This window comes from Tamandua tetradactyla, chromosome Y (genome assembly GCF_023851605.1).
Source record: "Tamandua tetradactyla isolate mTamTet1 chromosome Y, mTamTet1.pri, whole genome shotgun sequence".
NCBI classification, from domain to species: domain Eukaryota; kingdom Metazoa; phylum Chordata; class Mammalia; order Pilosa; family Myrmecophagidae; genus Tamandua; species Tamandua tetradactyla.
In genome coordinates this window covers 16,928,219-16,944,541 of record NC_135354.1, presented here as the reverse complement: position 1 = coordinate 16,944,541, position 16,323 = coordinate 16,928,219, and positions in this window count along the sequence as shown.

The following is a 16,323-nucleotide window of genomic DNA, read 5'->3' as shown; positions in this document are numbered from 1 at the left end:
ATTGTGAACCTGAGAACTGGACTTCTGGAATCTGAAACATAAGAGAAAATAATGGAAAATATGAGCATAGTATCAGGAATTGAATGGCAACATTGAGCACATGAATATACATGTTATGGTGTCCCAGAAGGATAAGGGAAGGGAAATGAAGAGAAAGGCAAATAGAGGAAATGATCACTGAAAAATTTCCATCTCTTGTGGAAGACAAAAAGTTACAGATCTAAAAAGTGCAGCATGCCCCAAACAGAATAGATTCAAATAGAAATGTCCCCCAAAACTTACTAATTGATTGTTAAATTTCAAACAAGGAAAGAATTTGAAAGCAGCAAGATAAAAGCAATCCATCACATACAAGGTCAACTTTACAAGACTATGTATATACTTCTCAACAGAAACCATGGAGCCAAAAAGACAATGGTATGATTTATTTAATGCTCTAAAATGGAAACAAAGTGCCAGCCAAAAATTTAATACAAACCAAAATTGTCATTCAAAAATAAAGGGAAGATTAAATCATGTTCAGACAATCAATTGCTAAGGGAATTTGTGACCAAGAGAACAGCTCTGCAAGGAATACTAAAGGGAGTACTACAGGCAGATAGGAAAAAGCAGGAGAAAGGTCTAGAGAAAAGTATATAAGTGAAGCCTACCACTAAAAATAAAAAGAGAAAAAAAATATGACAAAATCCAAAAGACAAAATGGCAAAAGAAACTGTTTTTACAGTAATAACATTAAATGTTGATAGATTAAACTCCTCAATCAAAGACATTGTCTGGCAGAAATGGATTAAAAAACAGGACCCATTTATTTGCTGTCTATAGGAGATTCATTTTAGACTGAAGGATAAAAATAAGTTGAAAGCAAGGTGTTGGGAAAAGATATTTCATTCAAACAATAAGCATAAAAGAGTAGAGATAACTATACTAATATCTGACAAATTAGACTAAAAATGTAAAACAATTAAAAGAGCTAAAGAAGCAAATTGTATTAATAAAATGACAATTTCAGCAAGAAGACATAACAATTATAAATATTTTAAAAGTTAGCCACAGTGCTCCAAAATATATGAAGCAAACATTGACAAGATTCAAAGGAGAAGCAGACACCACTAAAATAATAATTGAGGCCTTCAGTTTCCCAATGTAATCAATGGATAGAACACATAGACAGATGCTCAATAAGGAAACAGAGATTTTGAATAATACAATAAATGAACTTCACTTAACAGACATTTATAGAGCATTACATCCCACAAGAAACAGGATACACATTTTCTTCAAATGTACATGGATTATTCTTAAGGTTAGACCATTCTCATGTGTAGTCCACAAAACAAATCCTAACAAACTTAAAAAAAATTGAAATCATAAAAACACTCTCTTGGATAATTATAGCATGAAGATGGGTATCAATGACAGGCAGAGGCCAGAAAATTAAAAAATATGGAGCACACTCTTATACAACCAGTGGGTCAAGGAAAAAAATTAGAAGATAAACAGTAAATATCTTGAGAGAAATAAAAATGAAAACACAATAAATAAAAAATTCATGGGATGAAAAAGGCAGTATTAAGGAATTTATTATATGAAATGAATATATTCAAAAAGAAAAAAGAGGAAAAGTTGAGGAATTAACTGTTCACTTGGAAAAACTGGAGAAAGAACAGCAAGCTAATCCCAAAGCAAAAACATGAAAGAAATAATGAAGATTAGAGCAGAAATAAAGGAAATTGAGAAGATGAAGACAATCAAGAGAGTGAACAAAACCATAAGTTTGTTCTTTGAGAAAATAAAGTTGTGATTGACCCTTAGCTAGGTTAACAATAAAATGAGACAAGATGCAAAGAAATAAAATCAGAAATGGAAGAGGAGACATAACCACTGTTTCTGTAGAAATAAAGGAGGTAATCAGAGGATATTATCATTAACTATATGATAAAGAACCAGAAAATTTAGATGAAAAATGACAGTTTCCTAGAGAGCAATGAGCTATCAATACTGGCTCAAAAAGAGATAGATGACCTCATAAATCAATCAAATGTAAGGAGCTTGAATCAGTCATCAAGAACCTCCCCCAAAAGAAAAGTCCAGGACCAAATGCTTCATACATGAATTCTACCAAGTATTCAAGAAAGAATTAGTACCAATCCTGCTCAAATTTTTTTAAAAAAATGGAAGAGGAAGGAAAGCTACCTAACTCATTCTATGAAGCCAACTTCCCCTAACACCAAAGCCAGACAAAGATACCTGAAGAAAAGAAAATTGCAGCCAATCTGCCAAATTAATATAGATGCAAAAATCCTCAACAAAATACTTGAAAATCTATCCAACAGTACATTTAAAAAATTATACACCATAATGAAGTGAGATTTATTTCAAGTATGCAAGGATGGTGCAACATAAGAAAATCAATTAATGCAATACACCATATCAAAAAAATCAAAGCAGAAAAACAACACAATCATTTCAAATGATTCATAAAAGGCATTTGACAAAATTCAGCATCATCTCTTGATGAAAACACTTCAAAGATAGGAATAGAAGGGAACTTCCTGACCATGATGAAGGGAATTTCTGAAAAACCAACAGCTAATATCATCCACAATGGGGAGAGACAGAAAGCTTTCCCTCTTAGATCAGGAACAAGACATGGATGGCCACTGTCACCATTGTCATTCAATATTGTGTTGGAAGTTCTAGCCAGAGAAATAAGACAAGAAAAAAGAGATAAAATGCATCTAAAATGGAAAGGAAGGAATAAAACTTTCACTGTTTGGAGATGACATGATATTATACATAAAAAATCTGGAAAAATCTATAACAAAGTTACTAGAGCTAGTAAATGAATACAGCAAGGGGCAGGGTACAAGATCAATACCCCAAAATCAGTTGTGTTTCTATAGAGCAATGGTGAGCAATCTGAGAAAGAAATCAAGAAAAGAATTTCACTTAAAATAGAAACCAAAATAATGAAATATTTAGGAAGAAATTCAACTAATAATGAAAAGACCTATACCCAGAAAACAAAAGAAATTGCTAAAAAGAAATGATGGAAGTGCTAACCAAATGGAAAAGCATACTATGTTCATGAGTTGGATGACTAAATATGTTAGAATGTCAATTCTACCCAAACTGGTTTATAGATTCAATACAATACCAGTTAAAATCCCTAAAACTTTGTACTGCTCATTCATTATTTTTCTATATCCTTTAGTTTTATGGCATTTTCTTCATCTGCTTGAACATTTTAAAGGTCATTTTTCAAAAACTTTGCTTGGTATGTCAATATTTTCATCTTATTCATTAGAGTTCTCTATAATTTTATCTTTTTCATTGCATGGGTCATCATTTTCACTTTTGTTGTTTATCCTATACTTTTTATTGCACATTGAACATTTTGATATTTAAAAATGTTCACTCTTGGATTTACTCATGAAATGTCTCTGATTCTTGATTTTAGCTCATGATAAGGCAGAGATTTTCTTGTATTTCATTTTTCCTGCCAGGTCTGCCAGAAGCCAATGCAGTGCATAGAATTTTCCCTATATTTCTGGGCCTGTGTCTTGTGGGCTTTTACTTCTTAATTGCTTTGGGGTTCTTCTGTTTACAGAAACTGTCTCCTCTGCTTCCCAGGAGACAGGACATCTTTTCCCAGGTGTCTGATGCTGGTGTAACCTTACTCCAAATTGTCTATATTTGCAGTTTCTTGCTTGCATTTCATTATCTCAAGCTGCTTTCTTTTGAGGGAAAATTCTGGGTGGAGGGAATGCAGGAGAGGAAGTTCACAAGTCAGACTTTCACATTGAAAGAAAGCCAGGGAACCATGAAGGTGGTGCAGACCAGGTACAATATGCCTTTATGAAGGATTAAAAAATGTGCCTAGAATCATTTCCATGACTCTACAAAGCTGAGTTCTATTGACCTTCCCATAAAACACAGCCTCTCAACATGCTGTCCCCAGAGTTATAAGGAAGTATAGTGTTCTCAAGATTACTCCACTCCTGAAGGTGGTCAAAACAATGGCTGTCACTGATTTGTCTGTGTCAGTTGAAACAATGGTTGCATTTGAAACCAGGCTCCCAGCAACCCAAGTTCACCAATAAGAAAGTTGGGATCTGTTTTGATTGGGTCCAACTTTGTTCTTGAGAAAAATGATTTTTACATTCTTTTCTATCCCTATGAGCTTCCTGGGAGCTGGACCCTGCAGTGCCCTGCTGGGAGGTTGGATATCAATGGCCTTCACCAGTGAATAATTTACTGTTTATCATAATTTAACAGCACCTTCCTCTGTCTTTTCCCTGCATGATTTATACTGTTGTACTCTCCTCTGTAGTTTTAATGTAGTTGTTTCAGATGGTTTCTGACTGTTTGTTCTGGAGGAAGAACTGAGTCCTGGAGCTCTCTACACTGCAATATTCCAGCAATCCCCTTTCTCAATTATTTTATTAATGTATTAGTTCACACACTATACTAAGAGTATGATTAATGACTCCAGGTATGATCACATACTTAGGCATTAACCACCACCATCAATATGAAAACACTTCCAATTCTCAAAAAGAAAAGCCTCATACCCCTCATATCCTAACCCGGTTATTGATATTTAACTTTGGTGTAGTGCTTGTTACAATCAAAGAAGGAAAAGTATGGTGTTACTATTAATGATAGAACTTAGTTTGCATTAGCTTCATTTTCCCATATACAACCCCATTATTAAGACCTCATAATACTAACATGTAGAAACATTATTCCAGTTTATGTAAAAGCTTTCTTATTTTGTACAATTAACCACTACCATCATCCACTGTAGATTTTACAAAGTTATACAGTCTCAGTTTTTATCTTCTAGCTGTCCTTCTGGTGATTTCCCAGTCTTCTTTCAACTACTCGCACAATTACTTTATTGATATTTATAATTTATAATTACTATATTAATATTTATTAATATTACAATATTGTGATACCACCACAGTATTGGCTTATTAAATATGTTCACTTTTTGGTAATTCTTTTAGTTTGGGGATATATATTGCCTTTTTTTTAATTAAAGAAAAAAAGAAGTTAACCGAACATTTAGAAATCATTCCATTCTACATACGCAATCAGTAATTCTTAATATCATCACATAGATGCATGATCATCATTTCTTAGTACATTTGCATCGATTTAGAAGAAGAACTAGCAAAACAACAGAAAAAGATATAGAATGTTAATATAGAGAAAAAATAAAAATAATAATAATAGTACAAAAAAAAAGACAAACAAACAAACAGACAGACAAAAAAACCTATAGCTCAGATGCAGCTATCTTCAGTGTTTTAACATGATTACTTTACAATTAGGTATTATTGTGCTGTCCACTTTTGAGTTTTTGTATCTAGTCCTGTTGCACAGTCTGTATCCCTTCAGCTCCAATCACCCATTATCTTACCCTGTTTCTAACTCCTGGTGGACTCTGTTACCAATGACATATTCCAAGTTTATTCTTGAATGACGGTTCACATCAGTGGGACCATACAGTATTTGTCCTTTAGTTTTTGGCAAGACTCACTCAGCATAATGTTCTCTAGGTCAATCCATGTTATTACATGCTTCATAAGTTTATTCTGTCTTAAAGCTGCATAATATTCCATTGTATGTATATACCACAGTTTGTTCAGCCACTTGTCTGTTGATGGACATTTTGGCTGTTTCCATCTCTTTGCAATTGTAAATAACGCTGCTATAAGCATTCGTGTGCAAATGTCCGTTTGTGTCTTTGCCCTGAAGTCCTTTGAGTAGATACCTAGCAATGGTATTGCTGGGTCATATGGCAATTCTATATTCAGCTTTTTGAGGAACCGCCAAACTGCCTTCCACAGTGGTTGCAACATTTGACATACTCACCAAGAGTGGATAAGTGTGCCTCTTTCTCCGCATTCTCTCCAGCACTTGTCATTTTCTGTTTTGTTGATAATGGCCATTCTGGTGGGTGTGAGATGATATTTCATTGTGGTTTTGATTTGCATTTCTGTAATGGCCAGGGACATTGAGCATCTCTTCATGTGCCTTTTGGCCATTTGTATTTCCTCTTCTGGTAGGTGTCTGTTCAAGTCTTTTTCCCATTTTGTAATTGGGTTGGCTGTCTTTTTGTTGTTGTTGAGTTGAACAATCTCCTTATAAATTCTGGATACTAGACCTTTATCTGATATGTCATTTCCAAATATTGTCATCCATTGTGTAGGCTAACTTCCTACTTTCTTGATGAACTTCTTTGATGCACAAAAGTGTTTAATTTTGAGGAGCTCCCATTTATTTATTTCCTTCTTCAGTGTTCCTGCTTTAGGTTTAAGGTCCATAAAACCACCTCCAGTTGTAAGTTTCATAAGATATCTCCCTACATTTTCCTCTAACTGTTTTATGGTCTTAGGCCTAATGTTTAGATCTTTGATCCATTTTGAGTTAACTTTTGCATAGGGTGTGAGATACAGGTCTTCTTTCATTCCTTTGCATATGGATATCCAGTGCTCTAGGCACCATTTATTGAAGAGACTGTTCTGTCCCAGGTGAGTTGGCTTGACTGCCTTATCAAAGAGCAAATGTCCATAGATGAGAGGGTCTATATTTGAGCTCTCTATTCAATTCCAATGGTCGATATACCTATCTTCATGCCAATACCATGCTGTTTTGACCACTGTGGCTTCATAATATGCCTTAAATTCAGGCAGTGTGAGACCTCCAGTTTCATTTTTTTCCTCAAGATGTTTTTAGAAATTTGGGGGCCCCTGCCCTTCCAGATAAATTTGCTTATTGGTTTTTCTATTTCTGAAAAATAAGTTGTTGGGATTTTGATTGATATTGCATTGAATCTGTAGATCAATTTAGGTAGGATTGACATCTTAACTATATTTAGTCTTCCAATCCATGAACACGTATGCCCTGCCATCTATTTAGGTCTTCTGTGATTTCTTTTAGCAGTTTTTTGTAGTTTTCTTTATATAGGGTTTTTGTCTCTTTAGTTAAATTTATTCCTAAATATTTTATTCTTTTATTTGCAATTGTAAATGGGATTCTTTTCTTGATTTCCCCCTCAGCTTGTGCATTACTAGTGTATAGAAGTGATACAGATTTTTGAATGTTGATCTTGTAACCTGCTAAATTGCTGTACTCGTTTATTAGCTCTAGTAGTTTTGTTGTGGATTTTTCCAGGTTTTTGACGTATAATATCATATTGTCTGCAAACAGTGATAGTTTTACTTCTTCCTTTCCAATTTTGATGTCTTGTATTTCTTTTTCTTGTCTAATTGCTCTGGCTAAAACCTCCAACACAATGTTGAATAATAGTAGTGATGATGGACATCCTTGTCTTGTTCCTGATTTTAGGGGGAAAGTTTTCAATTTTTCCCCATTGAGGATGATATTAGCTGTGTGTTTTTCATATATTCCCTCTATCATTTTAAGGAAGTTCCCTTGTATTCCTATTTTTTGAAGTGTTTTCAACAGGAGAGTTTGTTGAATCTTGTCAAATGCCTTCTCTGCATCAATTGAGATGATCATGTGACTTTTCTGCTTTGATTTGTTGATATGGTGTATTACATTAATTGATTTTCTTATGTTGAACCATCCTTGCATACCTGGGATGAATCCTACTTGGTCATGATGTATAATTCTTTAATGTGTTGTTGGATACGATTTGCTAGAATTTTATTGAGGATTTTTGCATCTATATTCATTAGAGAGATTGGCCTGTAGTTTTCTTTTTTTGTAATATCTTTGCCTGGTTTTGGTATGAGGGTGATGTTGGCTTCATAGAATGAATTAGGTAGTTTTCCCTCCACTTTGATTTTTTTGAAGAGTTTGAGGAGAGTTGGTACTAATTCTTTCTGGAATGTTTGATAGAGTTCAGATGTGAAGCCATCTGGTCCTGGACTTTTCTTTTTAGGAAGCTTTTGAATGACTGATTCAATCTCTTTACTTGCAATTGGTTTGTTGAGGTCATCTAAGTCTTCTTAAGTCAAAGTTGGTTGTTCATGTCTTTCCAGGAACCCATCCATTTCCTCTAAATTGTTGTATTTATTAGCGTAAAGTTGTTCATAGTATCCTGTTATTACCTCCTTTATTTCTGTGAGGTCAGTAGTTATGTCTCCTCTTCCATTTCTGATCTTATTTATTTGCATCCTCTCTCTTCTTCTTTTTGTCAATCTTGCTAAGGGCCCATCAATTTATTGATTTTCTCATAGAACCAACTTCTGGCATTATTGATTTTCTCTATTGTTTTCATGCTTTCAATTTCATTTATTTCTGCTCTAATCTTTGTTATTTCTTTCCTTTTGCTTGCTTTGGGATTAGTTTGCTGTTCTTTCTCCAATTCTTCCAAGTGGACAGTTAATTCCTGCATTTTTGCCTTTTCTTCTTTTCTGATATAGGCATTTAGGGAAATAAATTTCCCTCTTAGCACTGCCTTTGCTGCGTCCCATAGGTTTTGATATGTTGTGTTTTCATTTTCATTTGCCTCGAGGTATTTACTAATTTCTCTTGCAATTTCTTCTTTGACCCACTCGTTGTTTAAGAGTGTGTTGTTGAGCCTCCACGTATTTGTGAATTTTCTGGCACTCCATCTATTATTGATTTCCAACTTCATTCCTTTATGATCCGAGAAAGTGTTGTGTATGATTTCAATCTGTTTAAATTTGTTAAGACCTGCTTTGTGACCCAGCATATGGTCTATCTTTGAGAATGATCCATGAGCACTTGAGAAAAAGGTGTATCCTGCTATTGTGGGATGTAATGCCCTATAAATGTCTGTTAAGTCTAGCTCATTTATAGTAATATTCAGATTCTCTATTTCTTTATTGATCCTCTGTCTAGATGTTCTATCCATTGATGAGAGTGGTGAATTGAAGTCTCCAACTCTTATGGTATATGTGTCTATTACCCTTTTCAGTGTTTTCGGTGTATTCCTCACGTATTTTGGGGCATTCTGGTTCGGTGCATAAATATTTATGATTGTTATGTCTTCTTGTTTAATTGTTCCTTTTATTAGGAGATAGTATCCTTTTTTGTCTCTTTTAACTCTTTTATATTTGAAGTCTAATTGTTGGATATTAGTGTAGCCACTCCTGCTCTTTTCTGGTTGTTATTTGCATGAAATATCTTTTCCCAACCTTTCACTTTCAATCTATGTTTATCTTTGGATCTAAGATGTGTTTCCTGTAGACAGCATATAGAAGGATCCTATTTTTTAATCCATTCTGTCAATCTATGTCTTTTGATTGGGGAATTCAGTCCATTAACATTTAGTGTTATTACTGTTTGGATAATATTTTCCTCTAACATTTTGCCTTTTGTATTATATGTATCATATCTGACTTTCCTTCTTTCTACACTCTTCTCCATACCTCCCTCTTCTGTCTTTTCATATCTGACTTTAGTGCTCCCTTTAGTATTTCTTGCAGAGCTGGTCTCTTGGTCACAAATTCTCTCAGTGACTTTTTGTCTGAGAATGTTTGAATTTCTCCCTCATTTTTGAAGGATAATTTTGCTGTATATAGGAGTCTTGGTTGGCAGTTTTTCTCTTTTAGTAATTTAAATATATCATCCCACTGTCTTCTAGCTTCCATGGTTTCTGCTGAGAAATCTACACATAGTCTTATCAGGTTTCCCTTGTATGTGATGGATTGTTTTCCTCTTGCTGCTTTCAAGATCCTCTCTTTCTCTTTGACCTCTGACATTCTAACTAGTAAGTGTCTTAGAGAACACCTATTTGGGTCTATTCTCTTTGAGGTGTGCTGCACTTCTTGGATCTGTAATTTTAGGTCTTTCATAAGAGTTGGGAAATTTTCAGTGATAATTTCTTCCATTAGTTTTTCTCCTCCTTTTCCCTTCTCTTCTCCTTCTGGGACACCCACAGCGTGTATATTTGTGCGGTTCAAATTGTCTTTCAGTTCCCTGATCCCCTGTTCAAATTTTTCCATTCTTTTCCCTATAGTTTCTGTTTCTTTTTGGAATTCAGATGTTCCATCCTCCAAATCACTAATTCTATCTTCTGTCTCTTTAAATCTCTCATTGCATGTATCCATTGTTTTTTCCATCTTTTCTACTTTATCCTTCACTTCCATAAGTTCTGTGATTTGTTTTTTCAGTTTTTATATTTCTTCTTTTTGTTCAGCCCATGTCTTCTTCATGTCCTCCCTCAATTTATCAATTTTGTTTTTGAAGAGGTTTTCCATTTCTGTTCGTATATTCAGCATTAGTTGTCTCAGCTCCTGTATCTCATTTGAACTATTGGTTTGTTCTTTTGACTGGGCCATATTTTCAATTTTCTGTGCATGATCTGTTATCTTCTGCTGGCATCTGGGCATTTAGTCAGATTTCCCTGGGTGTTGGACCCAACAGGTTGAAGGATTTTTCTGTGAAATCTCTGGGTTCTGTTTTTCTTATCCTGCCCAGTAGGTGGTGCTCGTGGCACACGTTTGTCTGTGGGTCCCACCAGTAAAAGGTGCTGTGGGTCCTTTAACTTTGGAAAACTCTCAGCTGGGGGCGGTTCGGCAACTAAAGCGGCTTGGAAGAGTGCCAGCTGGCCCAGGAATCTGAACGCAGGGAGGGCCACCGGCCACCGCAGCCTGGGAGAGTGCCTGTCCGAATCTTCTAGTCAGCCTGGGGCACCAAACATGGCGGGAGGGCGCCAGCCACCGCAGCCCAGGAGAGTGCACCATTCCCAGCCTGACCAGAAAGTCACATGTTTGGAAGGGACCCTGGTCACCATTCTCTGTGGCCTGGGGTTCTCCGATACAATTCTTCCAGTTGGTCCTGGGGGCCATGCGTGGGGGGGCACCAGCCGCCATGGCTTGAGGGGACTGCCTGTCCAATTGTCCCAGCTTGCCCGGGAAGGAGGATGGGAGGGACTCCGGTCACTTGCCGCCCTGGCCCGGGGAAGCCCACGCCCCTCAGCGATCTCACCAGAGCGGGTTCTCTCAGCAAGTCACCCATTCCAGGATGGGGTACGCTGTCTTTTTTATTTCTGTCATGGCTCTTGGAGCTGTTCCATATCGTTTCTACTCCCCTAGTAGCTGTTCTGGAGGAGGAACTAAGATCCGCGCACCTTACTAAGACACCATCTTCTCCCTATTAATGTAACTGAGGGTAACATAGTTTGGTTGCTGTAATTCTTGTTTTTCTAAGACACGTGGATCTGTATCAGTGTGGTTGTCCTCTATGTGCTTGATGAGGTCGGCCAGGGTAGGGAAGTGGAGTCCGCAGTCCCCAAATCGGCAGGTATTGGAGAAGAAGGAGGTGGCGCCAATGCCTGTCATGGTGCTACAGTGAGAGCCCCCCTGGTGTTGGTTCTGTGAGCACTGGGTGAGTGGGCAGATCTCTTTTTATTTTTTAATGGTTATTATCATAAGTGTCTATAGTAGTTCTCATTGTGGTTTTGACTTGCATTTCACTAAAGCTATTGAAGTTGAGTATCTTTTCATGTTTTTTGCCATTTAAAAATTTATCTTTGGGAAAGGGTCTAACTGTGTCTTTTGTTAATTTGAATTGTATATCTTTTTGTAGTTGAGTTGTAGGATTTTAAAAATGTTTTCTAGATATTAATATCTTACTGGATATATGGTTTCTGGATATTTTCTCCCATTGTGTATGCAACTTTTAGACTTTCCTGGCAAAGTCCTTTGACACGTGAAGTATTCAATTTTAAGGAAAGCCCATTTATCCATTTTAAACAGAACACATTTATCCATTTCTTCTCATATTGCTTGTGATTTGAGTATAAGATCTGGGAAGCCACATTCTACCAAAAGGTCATTAAGACACTTTCCTACATATTCTCTTAAAGTTTAATGGTTTTAACTGTAATGTTTAGGTCTTGGATCCATTTTGAGTTAAGTTTTTAATAATGTGAGGTAAGGATCCTATTTCATTTTTTTGGATATGGATATCGGTTATTCCATTACCAAATGTTGATGTTCTGTCCCAGTTGATTGGACTTGGTTGCTTTATCAAATTTCAATTGGTCATAGAAGAAAGAATCTATTTCTGAACTCCCAATTCAACTCAATTGGTCAGCAATTTTATCTTCATACCAGTACTGTACTGTTTTGACCAAGGTAGTTTTGAAATATGCTTTAAAGTCAGGAAGTGAGAGAACTCAAACTTCTTTTTTCTTTCAAAAGATGTTTTTAGTTGTTTGGGGCACTTTGTACTTTCAAATAAATTTAGTTATTGAATTTATTATTTCTTTAAAGGAAGCTACTAGGGTTTTTATTGGTATTTCATTGAATCTGAATAAATCAATTAAGACAGAATTGACGTCTTAACTATATTCAATCTTCAATCCATGAACACTGTTTATCTTCCATCCATTTAAGTCTTCCTTGGTTTCTTTCTTTAAAAAAAGTATTTTTTATTCAGAATTACCTACACACATATAGTCCAACCATATTGCATAATCATGACTTACAATGTCATCATGTGGTTGTACATTCTTCACCACGATCATTTTTAGAACATTTTCATCACTCTATAAAAAGAAACAAAAATAACTCATACAGCTGATACCACTTTCCCCACCCTTTTGTTGACCTACAGTATTTCAATCTACTGAATTGTGATGCCTAGGTTCTGGCATTAACTGGCTAAGTGATGATGCCCTGTAGTCTGGTCAGGCACTAGCATTACTATTGCTACAAGAATATTTTGTGACTGGTTGATAAACTGGCAGGCTGGTATATTAAATCTTCAGTTGATTGCATCTGTGGCTGATTACATTGTGAAAAACTAAGGTATGTTTCCCCTCCTGAGATAATCCAATGAGATAATTCAATCAATTGTGGACTTTTAAGAAGAAGGGAGGCTTTTTCAATGCTTCTTAAGCCAGTTGAAAGCTTTTCTGTGGGGTTCATCCAGACTATTCATTGAAACTGCCAGGTTCACATCTTGCCCTATAGATGTTGGAATCTTCCATTCTCAAAGTTGTGTGAGATACCTTCTAAAATCTCATATTTACAGATACCTCCTATTTGTTCTCTTTTTCTGGAGAACTCTAACTAATACAGCTTGGTACTGAAGGTGATTTTTGAGAAACAAAACCTTAAAAATGGGTTTTTACAATGTTTTCTACTCTGATTAGACTCAGAGGCACTGAGTGCATTCAATAATCAAGACAGCACTGGCAGTCCATAGGGTGAGATGGCAAGAGAGATATGTAAAATATCACTGATAGATTCTGATAACTGTATGCTTATATAAGGGAAGGCTCTGGGTGAGAGTGTTTTTTATACCTTTACAAAGATTTGTGGAATTAAGAGGTATAATGATGTTGACTGGTTGCTGTTATGTATGTCAAATACAGTAATGAGAGAAAGGGATGAGCTGAAATCATTAAATTTGCACCTTAAGCACCACATGAGTGATATAAAAGTTACCCTGTGCTGAAAGAAAATCTCATTTCCTGTGGTTGCAGACTTGGGTTCTGTGAAAATGAAACACAGAGTCTCATTGTGTGAGTAGCATATTTATAATGTAAATTAAAATCTCAACCTTGCAAGTTATCTGCTGTTAAGGTAATGGCATTGATTGGAAGAGAATGGGATCCCAGGGTGGGTCATGGTGGCTCAGCAGGCAAGAATGCTTGCCTGCCATGACAGAGGACCTGGATTTGATTCCCAGTGCCTGCCCATGTAAAAAAAAAAAAGAATGGGACCCCAAAACATGGAAGGGGATCTATGGCTTGATAATGATGGCCATGGCCAGACGGAACCCCTGGAATTTGCTGAGCTTTTGCTAGACAGGCCTTTAATGTGCTGCCTTGAGGAAATAGCTTCCAAGCCTCCAGTATTCCCAGAGAGTCTGCCATCTCCCCTTCACCTAAGGAGATTACTGTTTCAATGCCTGATAACTCTCTAACTACCTCCTCTGAGAAAATAGCCCTCACTCCTCTGTCTAGAGCAACTAATTCTGTTTCACTGGATAAAATTACAATGGAATACCTGAGATAACTGTCTTGAAAGACATTTCTGTTTCTATTCATAAGCATCCATCACCACCCCCTTTCCTTCAAGACATATAACTAGACTAAAGTCCCAACAGGTCCTGAAAGATGAGGTACAAAGTGTGACCCATGATGATGTATGATATATTCCTAAATAACTGAAGTCTATATAGACATAATCTATATAGATTTTCCAGTCTATATAGACATAAATCAGGGGAATATGTGTCAGAGTGGATATTAAGGTGTGAGATAATTGTGGAAAGAATAAAGTTGCATCAAGCTGAATTTATTGATATTGGCCCATGAAGCAGAAATTCTCCATTTAATGTTGTAGCACAAGAGGTTAGAAAGTGCATTAACAAATTGGCATCATTTTAGGTTGAAATCCCAAAACTGACCTTGTATTATGTAGATTAGGGGATCCTGAGACTTGGGGAAGTTGGAATGATAGAGTGAATTTATCATGAAAGACCTGCTCACGAACCCCAGGAATGTAGATAGAACACATCTTTCACAGGAAAATTGAGGGTGAAATTTCTAAGACTAATTCCTTCATCCCTGAAGAGCTATGTAGTTCACCTTCTCTATAGGTCAGATATTACCCTGGGAACTGCTGTCATTGAGCATTGAGCTGGAATTCTTAGAGTGGGGATGATTAGATCCTGAGTTAGCATAAGCCATATGGTGATAGTCAATCACCAAGACAAGATGGTCATGGCTATTATATAGATAGCAGAATCAAAGCAGCAGTTAGAATAATCTGCTTTGCAAAGACTGTGGCTTTGGCTAGTAGATCTTGGAATTCTGTTTTGCTAGGCTTTCAAAATTCTCAAGATCATGGTTCAATTAAGTAACTCACCACAAAATACTCTAACTGCATTATTTAAGTAAATATAATTAGAGAAAATAATTATGAATATGAAATCATACCCCTTGACCAAATTACCAAACATAATTAAGTATACACAAATGAAAAAAAAAGAATCAGAGAAAAGGAAAGCTATAGTGAAAGAAAAGCCCACCAAATAGGGGGAAACACACATCTGAGCTCCCAGGTTTGTTAACAGTTGGTCAATGCCCTGATTGGCCACACAGTCCCAGGCAGAGCATCTTCTCCTTGGTGAGAATTCAGACTAGCAAGCAACCAAGTTCCCCTTTTATAGGCTACATGAGCACACATGTGACTTTTAAAAAACACTTTTATTTAAGAAAATAAATAATACATTTATAACCACCAAAAATAGAATTACAGCTAGCTTAACCATGGTCATATTTTAATAAAGTATCCATATAATCATTTTAAAATTTGTATTTGCTGACCAAGTTTCATAAACCAATTGAAAATTAAGGCAACAGGGAAAAATCAACAAATTCTGATAGCAAAGTTCTTAAATTCTAAATATTAAATACTAGCTTAAAATACCATTTTATCAGCTGTAAAAACTGTGAATGTCTTCAAAATATCAACTAGAAAGTTGACACAAATATCTACATTGCTATAGTGATGATCTATGTTTCAAAACTTTTTCATGAATTCAGGAAAATATGAAGAAATGAGTATTTTTTTTACAATTAACATAAGAAATTCTTAACCACCTAAAATGGATATCATTGTTAGCTTATCCATTAGCGTATAAAAATAAAATTTCTCTGTAACTATTGTAAATCTTGTTTGCTAAGTATATTTCATAAACCAATTAAAAATTATGGAAGAAAGAAAAAATCCATAGATAAAGATATGAGTTTCTTATATTCAAAATATTAAATGTTATCTTAAATATCATTTAACTATCAAAATTTTATGCAATCTCAAAACATCAAGCAGAAAGTTACTAATAATATCAACTTTGCTATAGTAGTGACTATGTTATTGAATATTTTCAAATTTTTTTACTTCAGGAATTGATTTTATCTAATATTACCATAGTTGCCTATAGTTTTTCCTTTTTTGGTGTAAAATATAACATATATGACATATAAACATACACAAATAAAAGAAAGGAAAAGAAATAATTTTCAAAACACACTTCAACAAGCAGCTATAGAATATGCCCCAGAGTTTGTCATGGGCTGTCATTCCCTGAGCTTAGATTTTTCCTTCTATCTGCTCCAAAATGCTGGAGGCTATACAAGATTCATAATAACAGAATCAAATGGTATTTACCTTTTTGTGTCTGATTTATTTCACTCAACATTATGTATTAAGATTCATCCAATATAGGTTATATTTTGTGACAAAATTTTGTCTAAGTGCTGCATAATATTCCATCACATGTATATACACCATTTTGTTTATCCACTCATCTGATGGCATGTGGATTGTTTTCATCTCTTGGTAATTGTGACTA